Source organism: Peromyscus leucopus, chromosome X (assembly GCF_004664715.2).
Source record: "Peromyscus leucopus breed LL Stock chromosome X, UCI_PerLeu_2.1, whole genome shotgun sequence".
NCBI lineage: Eukaryota > Metazoa > Chordata > Mammalia > Rodentia > Cricetidae > Peromyscus > Peromyscus leucopus.
In genome coordinates this window covers 125620724-125622091 of record NC_051083.1, presented here as the reverse complement: position 1 = coordinate 125622091, position 1368 = coordinate 125620724, and positions in this window count along the sequence as shown.

The window sequence follows — 1368 nt, the reverse complement described above, 5'->3', positions numbered from 1 at the left end:
ATACAATTTAAATATTCTTTTCTTAATAGTATAGGATATACTTGCTCTTATATAGCCAACTTAATACAATGCTTTTTGTTTTTGTTGTTGTTAAATTTTTTTTTTTTCCTGAAAGAGAACAGGGAACTTTCAGAAGTATCAAGACCTATAAAAACAAAAACAACAAAAAGTGCTCAGAATCTCAGGTATTATTTGCTCAGAGAAGCAATTAGGTCTTCCTGGAGTATCAGAGGTTCTGAGTCGTCTGCAGGCAAAAGTCAATTTTTACGTGCCAGGCAGTATAGGAGCTCCTTTATTTACAGTGGCATACAAGTGGGCACTGATAAGTTGAGAGAATAATGTGCATTACAGTGCTACCATCCTCAAATTATTGTGAAGTTTTGTTGAAAAAGACAGAACTCTAGAATGTTATGAACATAAATAACATTGTAGGGAATTGTCTTTCTCTAAAAGTTTATGGATGTGGTATAGAGCCATTTTTCTTCTAGACTTGAATTAGTCAAATTCAGTGGAATTCCACTTGTCATTACAAAGAAATATTTTATTTTCATTTTCTATTCAGCCATAAATTGCTGTGAACATTCTCTCAGGAGGTAAATTAGAATGTGATAATAGCACAATGTGTCTCTGCACTGAAAAATAGTATATATTAAATATGCAGAGATATACTTTCTAAAAGAACATGGTTACATTGAAACATTGTCAGTTTTCAGTCATGTTGAAATTGAAATCTTCTATGAACAGTAAATACTTTAGTCTTTTGGGATCAATTGCTGAAGGGCAGCCTTCATTGCTTATTGTTGTAATGAGAACAAGTTATTCACTTAGAAATATGAGACCAAATCAAGAAAGGCACATTTTTTTAGGCATCTTTTTTTCTAAATGAAAGAACATCATCTTTTTATCGAGTGAAGACCATTTAGGAGGGTGATTATGCTTCTAAAGCCACAGTACAGCATTCATTATTCTTCTCTAACCTGATAACTTGCTTTAGGTAATAATTAATACATTAATTAACATAACAATGGTATGTTTTGATCTACTGACCCAGAATGTTATACTTTCCACCTACAATTTAAACCAAAGGCAAGACGTGAAGGTTTGAATAAATATGGCCTCCGTAGACACATGTGTTTGAATGCTTGGCTCATAGGGCATGGCTCTTGTTGGAGTGGGTGTACCTCATTGAAGGAAGTGTGTCACTGTGAAGGGTAGGCTTTGAGGTCTCATATGACCAAGTCATGGCCAGTATGGCAGTTTTTACTACTGCTGTCGATGGATCAAGATGTAGAACTCTCAGCTCCTTCTCCAGCAACATTTCTGCCTACATGTCAACATGTTCTGCCATGATGAAAATGAACTAAACCT